Source organism: Cryptomeria japonica, chromosome 7, assembly GCF_030272615.1.
Source record: "Cryptomeria japonica chromosome 7, Sugi_1.0, whole genome shotgun sequence".
Lineage (NCBI taxonomy): Eukaryota > Viridiplantae > Streptophyta > Pinopsida > Cupressales > Cupressaceae > Cryptomeria > Cryptomeria japonica.
In genome coordinates this window covers 381415957-381434804 of record NC_081411.1, presented here as the reverse complement: position 1 = coordinate 381434804, position 18848 = coordinate 381415957, and the positions used below count along the sequence as shown (strand labels likewise).

At 36.4% G+C, this 18848-nt stretch overlaps 1 pseudogene; it reads right to left on the bottom strand.

The window, feature by feature from the left end:
- Positions 1–5177: 5177 nt before the first annotated feature.
- LOC131030088 (SKP1-like protein 1B) lies at positions 5178–6386 on the bottom strand (annotated as a pseudogene).
- Positions 6387–18848: the final 12462 nt, after the last annotated feature.

Genomic DNA, 18848 nt, shown 5'->3' with positions numbered 1-18848 from the left:
TATTCGACCATAAATATCATATTCAGAGAATCAAGATGCCCTGGAGAATTATGTTTTGCCCATTGCGGCCTCTTATATGTGGAAGAATTTTTTCTACTCTAAGGACATTATTGCTCAAGGAATGAGATGGTCTATTGGAGATGGTAGAAATATATGTTTCTGGGTTGATTGGTGGGTGGGGGGAGGCTCTTTAGACACCTTTACATGGGTGGAAAAAACCTCAAGGACAAATGGGTGCGTCTAGGTTGTTGATTATATTAAGGAGGGGGCCTGGATTGATCATGTCAGCATTGATCCATCACTTCATCATGTTTAGGAGTGGCTTTCACAGATTCATATTTCCTCTTTTCCTGTTGTTCATGAGGTTTTTTGGAGTGGATCATCCTCTGGGGATTTCTTTTTCACTCATGCTTTTCACCTCATCACTAAGACCCTTTCTCTAACTCCCTTTTGGTCTGGTATCTGGAACAATGTCCTGATTCCTAAAAGAGGTATGGTTATCCCCAATAGATGTTTCCTTTGTAAAGAGAATGCGGAGAATGCTAATCACCTCCTCCTACATTGTTCCTTTGTTGCTCAAGTCTGGGATGTTTTCTTTCAGTTGTGGGATTTAGGGTGGATTTGACCAAGCAACATAAGGGATTGTTTGTTCCAATAGGTTTGCCCTCTCTTAGGGTGCTTTGGAGCTGCATGATACCTCACATTGCTTGGTGTTTGTGGAAGGAAAGAAATAATAAGATCTTCAGGAATAGGGAATCCTCACCTATTGTTGTGGCTCATGGAATTAAGAAGAGTATTAAGAAAAAAAAATTATCCTCATGTCCCTGCCACAAAGGGGACCCTCAGATTGACATTTTTTAGTAGGATATACATATCATCAATAGAAGAAACTTAATCTGGGACATTTCTATTCCGACTGCCAAGATAAGACAGCCCAAAAGTAATGTTATTTGGATCCACCTGCCTAGCAGATGGATTGAAATTAATGTTGACGGGATGACTAAGGGAAACCTTGGGCCAGTTGGTTGTGGGGAGTTTCTAGGGATCACAATGGTAAGCTTGTCTCAGCGGTGGTGCTCCCCTTGGGAACCCAGACAAACCACTACTCTGAGGCTTACTTGGCTTACATTGGTTTGCAGATGGCGATTAGAGAAGAGATTAACCGTGTTTAGTTGGAGAGTGATTCGATGAATATAATCAAATGCATTAATAAACACTAGAAGCCAAGCTGGGCAATCCAACATTTGATCAAAGATTATCATTTCATGAATACCATCATGGATGGCTTTAAAGCTTCTCATACGTATCGGGAAGGAAATGTCCGCATTGATTATATGGAAGATCTTGGAGTAGATTATGTGGAATTTTTTTTTTTATAATGTCTGGTAAGCTTTTTAACGTGACCGACGAAACTAGCATGACACGTCCTCCAGCTCCACATAAAACGCTTTTGACCCGAAACTATGAACCGGTGAGGCCACAATCAGGGGACCTCATCCCCACACTTCACTTGTTCAAATCGGCAAGCACAACGACGCAGTGAAGACACAAGGTCTGCGAGCACAATGGCCCAACAAGGGTTTGGACCTTGGTGGCCGCTTGACCAATGAAGTGTTTGAACCGCGACACTACATGTTCAAAGACAGATTATGTGGAAGTTAAATGATGGACAAAAATGGAAATTTTCTTGAGAAACCTATGTGACCTAACTAGAAAGGATGCTGAATTAATCGGCTACTCATTACCAATTCATAATGACAGAATGTCGTTGGGATAATTTTTCTTAGTGGAAGTTTTTCATAGTGGAAGTTTTTCACTCATCCCAATTCTTTCTATTCTAGAGACTTCACTTGTTTCTGGTTAGGCTTGCTACTATGTGTTCTACATGTGTTTTCGTGCTCTATCAGAATTGTGCATTTCATGGGGGTGACAAGAATAGGATGGAACCCACCTCTTTTGAAAATAAGAAAAGGAATATTGAGGTTTGGAATGAGATTTCGGGCGGAGGCGTGGTGCTGTATATGGAAAGGTTGAAGGGGATTTCGCGGAGTGCCCTTGAAGAATTTGTTAAAGTCTAGGATTTCACCGTGTGCCACTGAAGAATTTGTTAACGTCTGGGATTTCACCGAGTGCCACTGAAGAATTTAGGATTGATAAATATTTTATTGCTAAAATAACTGGTATGCAGACAGAGGGAAGGAAGTTTAATAGAGAACGAAAATTTTCTAAAGAAGTTATCTCCACTTTCTTTGACAAGTAGAAGGAGCAGAATAGTGTTTAGAAGATGGCCGATGGTGGCTACAACCAGAAGGATCATTAGATCCCTTGGGCCAATGTGCGAGTATTTTTTCCTACCACTTTGTCATTTTGAATCACTTCAGGCACGATAGGAAAATTTTCATTTTGTTTTCTCTTCTATCTTCTTTAAGGCATAGTCTAGAGAAACATGTTGACAATGTGGATAATCCAGTGCTCTATGAGGGCCATATTTGACTTATTATGGATTATGCCAAGGCCCATGAAGTCAAGTCATCCCCTATTTTGAAAACCCATGTTTCTTCTTCCAAATCGGAGGTTTAGGGGGTTTCTGACATGGATTTGGAAGGGGAAGATAGCAGGTTTGCCAAGGACTAGCAAGATCAAGATTTGTCTAATGGTCCTGAGTATTGTCTGCCTACTAGTGAGGGCCCTATTTAAAATATTACCCCTAGAACAAGTAGTAGTAGGCGCAACAAGCATCCTAGGTGGGCCACTAGCAAATATAAAAATCAGGGGACCAAGCCTATTGACTTTGTCTCTCTCAAGTCTAAGAAGCCCAAATCTAGAAAGGTGGGGGGCAATATAGATAGTGAACAAGAGATTAAGATTGAGATCCCCATAGACATTCATCCTAGGAAACATGGGAGGGTTATCATTGACCCAAATTTGGATGATTGCATTTCAATTGCAGCCAACAGTTAGCTGGATTGTCTCTGGAAGATGTCCATGGAGATTTAACTATTAAAAGAGGGTATAAAGGATATTGTGGATACATTTATGGACAACCTTGGGTCCAATAAAACAAAGAAAATGCTCCCGTTGACCCACAAAGTTAGTGAGGACGTGGACAAGATGAAATCAAATCATGAAAGAAGAATATGGAATTTGGAGGTGAGTGTGGAAGAAATCAAAGGAAGTTTGAAAAATCTAGTTGATCCCATTGCCAATGTGACTCCTTCAGACTCCAAGAAGAAAAAGAAAGTGACTACTTTAGATTTATCATCGAGAGTTGGAGGATATCAACAGGAAAGTCATTCAGAAGAATGTAGATCTGTTGCATTCTTATTAGTAGGTTTCTGGTCTTAGTCTTTTTTGTGTTTTAGGTTGTTTTGTGGAATTGATCCATGTTGATTTAGTTTTTATTATTGATTATGATCTTTGATACTTATTCTCTGGATATTGTAAAACTTTTGGGTTTCAGATCCCAATAAAACTCGTTTACCTTAATCAAAAACTAAACTTTTCTTTGAAATCTCACATATGCCATAACTAAATTCAAATTGTTACATTGCCAAATTGCCTTGATAGAAGCTGTCAGAAACATATTTGCTCTCTAGAAGCATGATTTCGCATCAAGCAAAATAATTTTGTCAACCACTAACAATTTTTTCTTCTGGAACGGACATGATAGCTTTTATTAACCGTAACTATTCTTGGCAAACCCTAGTTTTTCTTTTCCAAACCATTATTAGTTTTCTAATGAATCTATGGAATCTACGGAAGCTGATCAGAGGAATCTACGAAATGCATGCAAGAAAAGTTTGACGTGCTTCATTGGCAAAAGAACCAGATTTCTCAAAGCATTTGAAGGATTCCTGCCAAACGATGTGAACAATGGATGCTTGGAAGCTCCAAAAGATGATGCATTCATCGCCCTGTTTCCACCTGCACCCGTACCACTTTTTGCCAACGCACCTCCGGCAGCCATGTCCAAAAGATTTGCAGGGCTACTTTTGTTTCTTTGCGGCCGAGAATTCCGGAAGTCGTTCGAGTTTCCTGGAGTCACAGGAGTAATATTGGAACTGTCCGAAATAAAAGAAGAAAGACGCAAGTATGAAATAGTGTTGTGTTCTACAATTGTTACGTAGAATTGGGATTATAACATAATAATATAATAATTTTTCGCTTATAAAAACAAATTGTTATCATAATTTTTTATAACAAATTTTTCTTCACAATGATTAAATATTTATTACACTATAATAATATAATAATGAGTTATTGCAATATCTTAATATAATAGTGATTTAAAATTAATTATAATACCATAATATAATAATAATTTAATATTAATTACAACATAATAATATAATAATTTGAAAAAAATAATATAATAATTTGTTAAGTGGGATAAACAAATATGATATTAAGTACATCAAATGATATAATATTATTATGTTTATAAAAATATTTGTTATGTTTTTCATATTTTTATTAAATTTTTAAAAATATTAAAAAAAATTAAATATATAGTAGACATTTTCACATATTTTTTTTTATTATTATTTTAATATTGTTATTAAGTTTATAGTTCAAAAATTAATATTTAATAATAAAATATTTTTGTGGTTGAGGTTAACTGGTTAAAACAGTGGTTCTCACTGTGGAGAAAGTTCAATTCCCAATAGGGACATCTAAAATGAATTCTAAGTTGTGACTCTTGGCCTTCCATAAAAATGGGTAAGGTCTAGAGTCCAAAAATTTAAAAAAAAAAAAAATATATTAATAAAATATTTTTAAAATAATATATTTTGAATTTGGTTCATTTTTTTTAATGATTTCAAATTGATATTTCTTTAATTTTAACATAAATATATTTAATCTATTTATATTAAATTTTATGATTTTAATTTAATTTATATATATTCTTTTTCTCGGTTATTTAATTACATTTTTCATTCTCATGATAATAGGTATAAATAAAAACTATCACTGATTAATATCTAAAATACTGATTATTCATTGATTAAAATTGATGTGGGTGTTTTATTGATTGACAGCTAATAATTTCAAATTGTATCAAATTTTTAAAATAGGAACATTTGATTTGTATCTATACAAAACATTCAAAATAAAGCATCTGATAAATTCTTTGGTAAAAATACTGTCAATTTATCACCTAAATCTGCTGCATTTAATACAACTTAAATCCTGGAGACCAGGCAAATACCAAGTCCCATGCGACAAAACTATATGTAAAGTAACTTCCTGATTTAGTCAAAGGCCCATTGATTTTCACGCCTGACTTCTGCCTCCTCTTCAGGAGTGAAGTCATTCTTTATTTTAAATGTCTTTCGGATCTCTTCTGGGGTTTTGCCCTCAATCATGTCAGCTACAGTTTGGCACGTTTAAGTCCAGGAGTTTCTTTACATTCAGATAGTTGGCTCCCTGCTCACAGCAAAGAAATATACATAACACTCATCACTTCCAGCATATACCTTTAGAGAAAATAAAGTTTATTAAAAGCATATCAACAAATATATACTGCAAATGATTAAACAGTTAAACCTAGCATCTATAGGGAAACACACTCATCCTCAATGACAAAAAAATAGCTTCAAATTTTTTGAACCAGCTTAAACATCTAAATTTGAATAGATCGTTCAAAGGCACTAAAATATCAAACGTACAAAACTAAAACCAGGCGACACAAAAATATGAAGTTTAGAAAACAGAACCAGGCAAAAATTCATCCCGCAATTCCCACCCTTAAAGACATTCGAAAGCCACATAAATTCTGCAAAGGAAATTGCTTCAATTTGTCCGAAAACACATAAATTGTTCAAAGGAAACCATAGCAGAAATAAAACCAGTACAAGTACACGGAAACCTGAAATCCTGCAAACCAAACGCTACCAAAATTCATGCTACGATTTAATGCATATCAACTATTGGAAATCCGTGTGCTTTAAAGCCAAAATACGTATAATATTTCCAACATAAGAGGGTTCAATTTTCTTCTGAAACCCTAAGATATACATCAAAAGCAACATCTAAAAACAGTAATAAAGGGGAGCTGAAAATCATACATACCAGTATAAGATCAAAAAGGGTGGCTTGATCCACCTTCACGAACTCCTGATCCCACTTCTTCACATCCTCCTCCGAGATGGCGCTCTTGGTGGCCTCCACATGATAATTACAATATTCGATAACTTTCGCCAGGATCTTACTATTCCCATTCGGCAAGAGCACGGCCTTCTCCTTGCCCGTATCCTCAATCGTATTCTTGATCGTTTCAGATTCAAATGCCACGGCCTCATCAATCTCGAACATTTCGTTGTCTGAGCTCTTCAATAAAACTTTACAATCATTCGGCATGGATGTTTTGGGGATTGAAAACGGATATTTTGCGGAGGGAAAGCGAAGGACACTGAAGGAAAGAGTAAGAACAAATCTATAGCTCACTTTGTAATAATCTGTAATGACCGGCTAACCCCTGTATTTATATGTGCGGGGTGGGTTCTTTTTTATATGAATAAAAATAGCCCTCTGAGTTATTTTTGGCTCTTCAGCTTCTTGCTTAACCCTAACCCGGGCTGGTGATTTGCTATACATTGGTTTGGTTAGAGAATCTTGGGCTTAGCTTTTTGTCGCCTTATTATTAAATCCGCCGACCTTTTTTAACCATAATAATAATAATATAGTAATTGATATATTTTTTTATGAGAATTTAATTATGTTATATTTTTTATCTTGAATAATGTAGCAATTCCCTTGGCTACTCTTGTCACTGAGGCGGAGGCCATTGCATATATTTGTCTGTGCACCACTTAACCATTTTCGATGTTCTTTTTTGCTAAGGGTGCCAAACTATCAATGGGGGATTTTGTGTTCTTTAGAGGAGACTATGCAAGGATTGAGCCTCATCAGTGGTGATACACTTGTCCTAGAAGATATGTGCCACTAGGAATAGGTGGAATTAGGATCGCTATTATTGATAAGATGTTGTGGCCCTGTTTTTAGGTTTTGGTGTTTCTTAGAGACTCTAGGTCCAGAAGGAACCTCAAGAAATTTTCTTAGTGTTATTTTTCTTCTCAGAGTCCCCATTTCAACCATTTATCATTTGTGTGTGTAAATATCTTTGAGATTTCAAAACTCATAGGAATGTTAGTATTTTTCCCTATGGTTTTGTTCATCTCAGTGTCGTGCTCCCCACCTCTTTAGCCTATGCTTTAAAAATTTAAGTTTCTAGAGGGTGTGAGCACATTTTTCTCATCTAGCATAGTAATGGTGATCTTGATTAGCCAAACGGATACTATTTAAGTCCAAGTTTGAGCTTATTTCAGTCCACATTATAGTTTAAGAGCTTCAAAGAGTTTTAGAGAACTTCATAACAACTTGTTGATTAGTGCTTTTGGATTATTTTTAGACTTGATACCTGGTTATTTTGTTCCCCATATTTCCCATGCTCACGCATTTTTGTTCTCAATTTTTGGGTTGTTTTCTATTCACAAAAGTAGGCAAAGGTTATCTAAGCTTACTTCTCATGTTTTCTTTTGGTTTTATTTCTTTTTTTCCATTTGTTGAAGTTGCTTTTATCTATGTTTCCTTTGTTTCCCTTTCTTTCTAGGTTTTAGTTTAGGTTTTAGTTTACTTCAGTTGTACTTTCCTACATGTATCATAGGATCAAATTGAATCTTATTGGGATTTGATGCCCCAAACTCATCTCTAGTAGGATACCCTAGTTCCCCAACCTTAAATTCAATAAAATTCACAACAATACCACTTTACCCATTATAGTCCATGTCCTAGATTGGTGTTTGACTTATGCCCTAGTATAACCTCATGATTATATCAACTTTTGTGCTTGAAATTCAACCTATAAATCCTTAGAATTTGTGAACCCTTGCAAACTACCATGGATGACCAAACCAGACACTAAATTGGCTAAGTGTTAGAACTTTCATAAACAACTCCACAACTCTAGGTCTTAAAGGAATGGTTAGATGCATTGTTTATAACTTAAGCTCCATGGTTTCCCTAACCCCTAAATATGATAAAAAAAAAACTAACACGTGGAATTTTGAGTTTTGTTTATTTTGACACATTAAATCCTGAACGAATCAATAGATGAAAATAGTATGATCTCCAAATCTCCAAACCTTTGAAATTTTGAAACATACAACTCTTACATTTCAGAACACTATCTTCAGGTCCTTATATAACCAAAATTCTAAATTCTCTTGAACCTCAAAAGCCTAGAGACTCGAAACCCCCAATCCTATAAGGCATGAAGCATTCAATTTGGGACATTTATTCTTGAATATACTTTTGGACATTATCCCTAGAGCCTAAGAACTCTTGGTTTCTCATTTCCTAAACTTGCACTTAGTCATTTTTCACTACATCTCTTCAAGACTTTAGAACTCGAAGTCAATTTTGGACCTTATACCCATGGTAATCAAAGTCCCAAAGCCTTTCTTCCCACACTAGTTTACCTTTGACAAGACCCTTTATCCAGACTATATGACCCAAAATAATATTTGGACTAAGTATTGAGATCCTTACTTTTCCTAAAACCTCATTCATGGGCCTTTAACATAGAATTTTGAAGATATTTATTTTGTAGTTTATAAACATACTACTTTTTTTTAATAATTGTGTGTGTGTGTGTGTGTGTGTGTGTGTGTGTGTGTGTGTGTGTGTGTGTGTGTGTGTGTGTGTGTGTGTGTGTGTGTGTGTGTGTGTGTGTGTGTATTTATATGTGTGTGTGTGTGTGTGTGTGTGTGTGTGTGTGTGTGTGTGTGTGTGTGTGTGTGTGTGTGTGTGTGTGTGTGTGTGTGTGTGTGTATATTTGTGTGTGTGTGTGTGTGTGTGTGTGTGTACACACACACACATATAAATACACACACACACACACACACACACATAAATACACACACACACACACACACACACACACACACACACACACACACACACACACACAGATATATATATATATATATATATATATACAGTGATGATTTGAGCATTAATGTTATAAAAAATTAGTTAAAATATAACTAAATTTTGATTGAAATAATACTAACATTACATAAAAAAATTCACTTAGAAAGAAAGTTAAAATATTAGAATTTTTTTTACAAAAATAAAAGAAGGGACCCAGACGCTTCCAAAGAAGGGGCCAAGATTGGCAATCTTGTGAACAACCTTATTTCCTTCCCTAAAAACATGTAGAAACATGACGTGTTCCATTGTAAAGGTGACACATAGGCAATTAGAAATGATGTTCTCCCCCTACTATCCAGAAATGTTTGCACCTTATAATATCATGATTATGATCTTTGAGTACCCTTCAATAATTAACTTCCTACCTTTATTGTTGGCAATAGAAATGCCAAGAAAGGCAACCATCATTTCAACCATGCTAGAAGTTTCTATGCACAAATTTGTCACATAAGCCATCACCACTTTTCTATCTAAATCTCTTATTACACCATCCCCTCCTACTCAAACTGAGTTTCTCTCTTAAAATATATCATATTTTTGAATATGGGAAAATAGATTTTGATGGGTTCCTGAAATCCATTACAATCCGAAAATCAAAAGATAAACATTAAAGTCCAGCAAAAAGACAACAAACAAAAGAAAGACAACTGGTGAACCAAATGCCAGCAAACAATAGAACGCAGATTATAGACCAAAAAAGACCAACAGTAATCTAGGCTTAGGTTAATTTCTAAAGCATCTCCATTGCTTCAAGCTCAAAATATATCATGTTACAAAACCTAAATATTTTATATTTAAAACTTTCAATAACATTTACATTTTTAAAAATCTTAGCAACATAAAATATCACCTCATACAAAATCATGTATTTAAATTTTGGAGGAATTGATTAGAACTTTCACTCATGTAAAAATATAAAATAGATCTCTAGAAAACAAAATTGATGATAAGACCAAAAACTATTAGAGGTCAAAAAAAGGATAAAATGCGTAAATGCACATAGATAAACCTACAAAGAATAAAAAATGATCTTGAATAACGTTGTGAAATATGATCATCCTATAACTAAGAGTAGGATTCTACCTTTATAAGAAAGAATAGCTTTCGATAATCCATGCAAACCATTTCCTATGGATTAAATGATTTTGTGCATATAAGCTTTTTTAATCCCCAAAAGGTTTGCACCTGTGAAGGGCAGTCTAGAAGTTTCATAGATGTCAGACTATTAATTTAATTTTACATCCTATGAAACAACCTCCGACATTTTATATACTTCGCTCTCCTCTTTGAGAGATATGGATCAAATGATTTTGTGAATATAAGATTTTTTATTCCCCAAAAGGTTTGCACCTTTGAAGGCCAGTCTAGAAGTTTCATAGATGTGGGACTGTTGATTTAAATTTGCATTCTATGAAACAACCTCTGACATTTTATAAACTATCTCTCCTCTTTGAGAGATAATATAAAAGGGAAGGAAGAAAAGAAAGGACAATCTAAACTAAGTGAATACACCAGAAGCAGAGCTTTTACAACTTTAATTCCATTTTTTTGGAAGTCATAAAGATGCACTACTTCCTAGAAGTGAGCATATCACACCACAAACCTTCATTGTTGAGAGAAGAACAAAAATGCACAAAGTGAATCAGACATAGGGAATAACTAAATCAAATCCTCTTGTGGGTAGCACCTACCAAGGCTCAATAAAAAATAAAACATTTCTTTGAGATTTTCACAATAATTAACCATTCTTACAAGATTGTTTCCTAAAAGCATATTATACTTCTTAATTTGAGGAAAATGTAAGAGTTAAAGATTCTACATTATCCATATTTCATAGATTTAATAGAAAAAATAGAATACTAAATAAGTATAGACCAAGTGCTTCAAAATAAGAGTAACACATGGCATGCAAATCTAAGTAACGCGAGAGAAAAGGGCAACAATGACATAGTCCAACAATTCCCAACCTAAGAACAAACATTCTTCAGGGTCAAATTATTGATCTCTGAAACATTCTTTCAATTTTTCTTTAGAAAGGTGATTACAAAATATTTCTTTCTCAAAAGTGTCGAACTCCTATTATAGCATTGAATGCATGTGGTATTTTAAAGAGATCATTTTTACGAACGGGAATGATTTTTGCAGCTAAATCCTTCTCTGCATCCTCATTGCACGTTTATCAAATCATGACGATCATTGTAACCACCCCTGCATGAAGGTTGCATTATTCTCTCTCCTTAATTCTAGGCATGAGCACCACCTATATTCTTAAACATTTGAGGACAAATGGCTTTGACAAACAGTCTTTTTTAGAAACTTTTGAAATTTGAGTCTCTTTTGGATCCTTTAGGTGTCTAGGTTAATTTAGGATTCTACCAACCAATGGTGTTCTTACATTTTCTCTTTAACTCAAGTTCTTGTGAAATATTTTCTCAACTATCAAGTGGCACTTTATACCATGATTTTTTAAAGATCTTTCATAATCTTCATGGGCCCACACATATTTAGGAAACATGGCATTTTAGCAAGGTTTCTTGAGAGATCTTTTGTGGTGACTTCAGACTTTTGCAAGGCTTCCACATGTGTAGTCTCCGATGGAAATTTTATTTGGAGAACAATCTAAAAAAAATATGGTGATAAGACAAGAATCTTTGAAGACTCTACTTTGTTCTTCTTCATGTTCTCTATGCATATTTCACTTGGTGCCTTCTTTTAAACTCAAAAGTTTTTAGAGAGAATGTACGAAAAATTGTTTTAATCTTCAGACATGTGATACACAGGAAAGAAACCCTTGAAATTTTTTACAATTATCTCTTTAATTTTTCACAAGGCTTCCACATGGAAAACCCCTAAAAATGATCATTTCAAAAATTGTGCACCTAGAAGAGGGTATTAATGCTATGGGGATCATAAATTCATTAAATCAAAGAACTTGATGTAGCTATAGTTAATGAATCTATAGATTTTAAAAACTCATAGGAGACCTACACTTGTAGAGGTTGAATCGAAAATATTTAATTTCATATACCTATTTTGAAATGACTTCACTATCCCATTGCAAATTTCTCTAATCAGTTGTTAATGATAGTTCAAAAGGAATTTTTCCTTTGAATATTTTGATCATTGATAGTTATTAGCTTTTTTATGAATGGTACACTATCTTTCTTCTTTTGCATCTTGTTTTTCTCTAGCATCCTGAAATCTATAGGTTTATGCCAATGATAAGAAAATCAATTAATTAATTAAGCATAAATCATACCCATCCTAATCCTAGCTTCAAGCCAAAAGAAACTTCACTATGGGGATTGCATCATGTAAATATAGATAAAAGACGTATAAATTTTTTTCACATTTCCAAAGGCATGCATGAGTGACTCAAGAAAAATACTCTAATGAACCTAGAAAATAGTAAGGCAATAGATCAAAAGAATGATAGGTAGAGGCTTTGACAAATTCAAAGTGTATTTAGTGATTATTGTAGTTGTTGATTAGGATAAAATAGGTTTTGAAGGGGCCTTGAAACCCTTACAATTAGAGAGCTGCCAACGAATAAGAGATTAGACTACTTAGTAGCGAACCATAGGTTTTAGAAAGGACTTGAAACCTTCTGAACTTATGGGCGTCCAGATCCCAAAACCCAAAGGTTGCAACAAACATAAAAAAAACATAGAGAAGACACAAATAACCAAACACCAACCAAAACATAAGAGCAAAACATTACATATCAAGATGGCCAAAATAGAGGGTCTAAATCAACAAACAAAAGATCCCAAAAAGAGAGAATAAGGTTTTCAATGGGCACCCTCAACCAAAAAGAAGGTTTTTCCTAGGCTCTCATTACCTGTAACAGAGTGTATAGGCCACAAAAAACAACAAAACCTGAACCTAACCAAAAACAATCACTAGCCAAACTGGTCCCTTAAAACTGCTAGCATCCAACTTGTCCTTGAGAGGAAAAAAAAAAAGGGTTTTTTTGGGCTCCCTCAACCTTGAGAGTGGGTTTCACAAGGCTCCCACAACCTGAAACAATGATTTTTATAAGGATCCCACAACCAGTCAAAGCCCAGACAACAACAGCTCATCCTGAAAGCACATTATGGGACATAGGGTTTTGACAAGGCACCCAAAACCTTTTGTAGAGAACACCATGATGGTTTTGATAGGCTCCCTCAACCAACAACATAAACAAAAACAAATGAAAAACTCCCTTTCACCATCTCTCCACCTCAAAAAGAGAGAGATCCACCTTAATAGGATAAGAAGGAGAGTAGACCGACTACCCAGGCAACCCAAACTTAACCCAAAACCCATGCTACTTCTCCACCTCTATAGGAGAGCACACCACCTCGTTCAGAGATTTATAAGAATAAGCAAGAAGAGCCAAAGAAACCCTCACCAAGGAACAAGCAAGGAGAGCACAAAGGGTCCACACAAAAAAAATAGGCCTCTAATAGGCAAAATCCACCTCTACCTCCAAGGAATCAACCCCCACCTAAATAGGGGAAGAAAAGAAAGGACCTAGTTGAAGGAGAAGCCAAACCAAAATCATCCCAAAACTAGAGTAACTGCTACCTAGCAACAAAGCCTCAAGACAAGAACACCCATCTATTCCCAAAAAGGATGTCTCCACCTCAATAGGAGATAGTTCCATCATGATAGGCACAAAGAATGAATATGGATGTCAAAAAGCCACCCAAACTTTGAATTTTTTCCACCACAATCTATCCACCTCCATAGGAAATGATATCAACTCTATAGGCAGGAGAAAAAGTTGAGATAAAGACGACAAAATCCTAAGTCCTCAAACCTGAACAAACAAACCAGACAGTAACCACAAAGGACCCAGAATCGGAACCAAAGACCCAAACAATAGAGAAAGAAAATAGCATAGAGTCATGGCAAATAGAATACCCTTCAACCCATTGGGGGAAAATGTAGAAGGGATGAAAGAAAGACGAAGCAAAATAGAATGAATGCATATAAACAACCCATGAAAGACTTGACAAGAACAAGGGATCATCCCAAATGACCAAAGGAGATAGGTCATTGTCATCACCATCTGAAACCTCACCATCCATAACAAAACTAGAAACCCTGGCTCTAGAATGACCACCACTCCAGCCAAGCCGCCAAAAATAAGAGCTAAAAAAGGGGATCAAGGAAGGTGGCAAAGTCACTAACCATCCCACATCCTCCAACTCTCCATCTGGATCACCATCATCTTCCTCCCATGTGTCTTCACCAACAACCCTAGTCGCCCCTACTCTTCGCACACGCTCGCCCATTCAAACCACTTATTGAAAGATTGGTGTTAGTGATGATTGTGGTTATATTAGAAAAATTTCAACAATTATAACACAAGGCTCCCACTCTTGCAACAAAAATAAATAATTAATGAGTTTGAATCTCCATTTTCTAATAAAACATTTAGACTGATCTATTAAAGATGAAAATCTCTACATTAGGAATTTGGTACTATAGAGAGTCCACACATTAGTTAAAGGGGGGAAATTAATCTTGTGTGCACTATGTTTAGTTAGTTATCCTTATCACAAGGTGAAGAAGAGAATAGGATGCATCCACATTAATCTACATAGTTTGGTTATTCCCCACAACCAATCCGATAGAACCTTACTAGAAGACAAGCATTCATAGCCCCACCAAGGATATCACTTTGATTTTCAAGAAAAATAGGTCTTCTATCAAGCAAGTGTCTATAGTGTTAGTTGAGTAATCTGCATCCCCCAAAACATAATATTTTCATTAATACTTTGTCCTTTGATATTTTGTCATTTATTAATGTCATGATGAATGATCTCATGACTACCATCACAAAACAAATGATAAGACGAATATCAATACAATAATTCTTAATATATTAATTGAAATCTTTAACAAAATAAGGATAAATCTCAAGCTATATATAAGAGAAATAAATGTATTAATTTTTACTTACCTTGAAAAAGTAAGTTGCCTGGTATTAATCTTGTTCCCCAATGGAGCTAAACCTGCTCTCTAGACTAGAGTAGGCCTATCCTAGGCCCACCTTGTTGTGTAGGCATCTGTAACACAAGATCTGCAACCCCTACCTTAGGATCCCATACTATGGGCACTACTCATGTCCACTCATCTATAAGGGTTTCTTTGTCCTCCAAATGTGCCCTCCACTTCGTAGCTCGCTCTCTCATAATCTATCTAAACCTATGGGGTGCCTCAGGAACATCTTGTACAAAACCAAACTGGCACTAGATCCTATTAGGTCTATGTCTCTCTATCGCGTTCTCTCTCATGTCGATAATGTACATAGGAGTAATAGTATAAGGAATATAACAATGGTCTCCTAGCTAACTAGCTAATGCCATGTATGGTCTTCATGTAATATGAGAAGCATATAATCTATAAAAGATGACTCTCCAATAATCAACATCCATTGTCTCCTCATAGTGTAACCCATCTTGATAATTATATACAATGGGAAAATCTACTATCCTATTTGGGTACCAAACTAGTTGAGTCAATAAAAAATGCTCCCATTCCCATACCTAAAGTAGATTCATGTAGCCAAAACTACAACCTCCATGATAGCATATCTTGTGAAGCTCTCTATATAACTCAGTCAAAACGAGAGTCCCCCGAGCCATTGGCCTATCACAATCTACAATGTCAATGCAAACCTGAATCATACCAAGAACAACCAATCACCCGCCTCTATCTAGCAAAATCAATCTGCTGACTAGAATACATACAAAAAAAGTAAATATGACAATCAGGAAATGCCTATTGTAAATCCTGATCTAGTGATAACTATCCATTGTTAAATTCTATGAGAAGCAAGAATCGAGCCAGGATCTGATGTCGGTCATAGATCACATGCAACTCCAAGCAACGGATGATCGAAGATCAAAATAGCTGAATGAAGATAAATCTGATATGAGAGAAAAATAGAGATAAAGAAGAGAATTTAGAGAAGACTCTCACCGAGCTATCACTTAAATAGTGAAGGTGAGAGTATATTGCTTATTATATAGAAAAATAATAGCATATACAACCAAGAGGTGCATTAACTCCCACCTCCATAAAAAGTGGGAGGTTTTACCTACTACCCCATAAAAGGTGGGAGGTTTTTACCTACTTGGTAAATGTCAAAACATGTGGCATAACCTCCTTACATGAAAACAAAAAAGGAGTTATAAGAGGTGGCACATAAGGCCAAAAGAGGGTGAGAAACCCAACTACCCCATAACCCACTTAGGAAATGACAAAATAGTGGTTATGAGAGGTGGCACAACAAGCCAAAAGAGGGTGTGTAACTCAACTACCCATGTGAGGTGGAGAGTTACACATGTAGCTAATGTATTCTGCCACGTGTCCTCATATTAACCACACCTAATAACCTAGGCAAGCTTAATAATATATGTGTAGGAAAAATAAATACCCCCTAACATAAGGAAAATAAAAAAACCTACACTAACACACCCCCTTAAGCATAGCTTAGGTGGGTGAAAAGATGGGTCCTGACAAATGAGGCCATGTTAGGTACCCATGTACATAAATATCCCCCCCAAAAGAAGAAGCCCCCCCATAAGAGGAATAGACCCCACTAAATAGAGAGAGAAAGAATGAAGGACTAAGAAGCTCCTCCTAAAGTAGACACCTTTTGCATCCCAAGCAAAGATCGCAAATGAAGGAACTTGCTTTCAATGAAAGGTTTGGTGAAGATGTCCGCAGTTTGCTCTGATGTAGAACAATACTTAAGATCAATGATGCCTTCCTAAATGAGCTCCCAAATATAGTGCATATGTATCTCAATGTGTTTCGTCCTCTAATGATGAACTGGATTTCTTGAGATCTGTATAGCACTCTGATTATCACAAAAGATGATGGTAGGCTTTCTAACGGGAATACCAAACTCAGTAAGAATATTTTGAAGCCAAATAGCCTTAGTTGTGGCATTGACTGCCCCTCAATACTCGGCCTCTGTTGATGAAAGAGCAATTGCAGACTGCTTCTTGCTCGACCAACAAACTGGACCAGAACCAAGTGAGAAGCAATACCCAAAAGTAGACTTGCGATCCTGAGAATCACCTACCTAATCTGAATCCGTATATCCTACCAAGTCAATATCCACACCTGCTACATACTGAATTCCATAATTGTGAGTACCCTGAATGTAGTGGAGGATCCGCTTAGCTGCTTTCCAATGCAACTCATGTGGCTCCTGCATGAATCTAGAGACCATGCCCACAGCATAAGAAATGTCGGGTCTCGTATGAGTCAAATAAATGAGGCTTCCAACAAGCTGTCGATATAAAGTGCCATCAACCAAGGGTGAAGAGAACTTAGCCTCAAGTTTGACTCCTGACAAAAATGGAGTAGGTGTAGGCTTACAATCAGCCATGTGAAATCTAGAGAGCATATCAAGTGCATACTTGGGTTGTCCAAGGAAGATTTCTGAAGATGATTGAGTGATCTCAATTCCCAAGAAGTAATGTAGAAGACCCAAGTCTGACATCAAAAATCTATCATGTAGAGCAGTTTTCACTACTTTGATGGTGGATGAGTGACTCCCTGTGAGTAACAAGTCATCAACATAGAGAACCAGAAATGTGAAAGTTTCATCCTGTTGCAGAATGTATACGTTCGGATCAGAATGGCACCGAGTGAAACCAACTGTCAGAAGAAATGAGTCCATCTTGGCATAACAAGCTCGAGGAGCCTGTTTGAGGCCATAGAGAGACTTTCGAAGTCGACACACAAGTGAAGGATCCTAAACAAACCCCTGTGGTTGCTCCATGTAGATTTCCTCCTGAAGGTCACCATGAAGAAATGCACTCTTCACATCCATCTGATGAACTTCCCAACGATGGGCTGCAGCTATAGCAAGAACAAGTCGGATGGAATTCATCTTAGCAACTGGAGCAAAAGTCTTAGAGTAATAAACCCCTGGAACTTGGGAAAAACCTTTTTCTACCAAGCGAGCCTTATACTTATCAACTGACCCATCCGCTGCAAATTTTGTTCGATAGATCCACTTGCATCGAACAAGTTTCCTTCCCTTAGGAAGAGGAACTAAATCCCATGTGTGATTCCTTTCCAAGGAATTGAACTCTTCTTGCATTGCAGCATCCCACTCACGAACACCTGAAGCTTCTCGAAAGGACTATGGATCGGAAGCTGAAGCAATGAAGAGATGTGGAGCTTGCTGAAATTGTGACCTTGTTCTTCTAGTATCTAATGGATCACCAAGCCAATCTCCTTCTGACTCAAAATTTTGTCGAGCCCAAAGAGGCACTGAGGCTAGAGAGTCTGGGGGAGAATCATTAGCCTTTGAATGATGACTATGAGTGGAATGTGAATCCTCATCATCATTGTCACCATCTGAAGTAGAGGAAGAAGACTCCTCATCAAGATTAGGAGGATTAAGATCCTCTGAAGAACTGTCATCATAATGCAATTTCTCCAATGTGATAGTGGATGGAGAGGTGGTATGAGAAGAACTAGAAGAACTCTCCTCGAAATGAATACTCCTCTCAATGAACAACTCATGAGTAGTGGGATGGAGAAGCCTATACCCTTTGACATCATTTGGATATCCAACAAATATGCAAGGCTTACTCTACGGATCCATAGCCTTGCATTTTTTAGCTGGAATGTGGGCCCATGCAAGAGAACCAAACACTCTAAAGTGTTTAACTATGGGTTTTCGACCAGTCCAAGCTTGAAAGGGAGTTACCCCCTTCACAGCTTTATGAGGAACTCAGTTCTGGATGTAACACGCACAGTTGATGGCCTCTGCCCAATACTGAGGTGCCAAAGACTTGGAGTGAATCATACAATTAGCCATCTCCTTCAAG